The sequence below is a fragment of the Argopecten irradians genome, chromosome 2, assembly GCF_041381155.1.
Source record: "Argopecten irradians isolate NY chromosome 2, Ai_NY, whole genome shotgun sequence".
Lineage (NCBI taxonomy): Eukaryota > Metazoa > Mollusca > Bivalvia > Pectinida > Pectinidae > Argopecten > Argopecten irradians.
In genome coordinates this window covers 49,564,311-49,564,886 of record NC_091135.1, presented here as the reverse complement: position 1 = coordinate 49,564,886, position 576 = coordinate 49,564,311, and positions in this window count along the sequence as shown.

Below are 576 nucleotides of genomic sequence, written 5' to 3'. Positions count from 1 at the left end.
TTAACCATGACACGCATTTCGCATTTTATGCATAATATACCGGCAAATTAGCGCAGCAAATTGCTTAGTGGCGGTGGTTAGAGAACGAGGGATCTGATTGGCGGAGACCTGACAGCATGGGAGGCGCGTTACTTAAGACATTATCATCTTTATCGTGTAAGCCTTTCGCTTCCCCAGCAGTCGTTACTAAGACCCCGTCACTAGCTGACCTGAGCGTGGTCAATGCCTCTTGTCGTATATGTTCACAGTTTTTATTTCTTCGTGTGAGTCCGTTAAGTATATTTATGCTAATTTTCTCACATCTAAGAAGACTACATTGATGTTGACAAAACATTGATCACACTTTACATCTTTCACTCCTTTTACATAAATTTGGGTTGGGAAAGTTGAAAGTTTAACTGTTATATAACATCTTATGTAAGGTCTCAATCAGTGACGCTAGAAATAAAAAAGGCGTTTTAGGATAAATGTACACCGTATAATAAATTCTATTTCATTAAGTTATTTATGCATTATAGACGTCGACCTTTTGTGTCCACTCTATTTCACCGACACATTTGTTTTTATTTCCCTTTT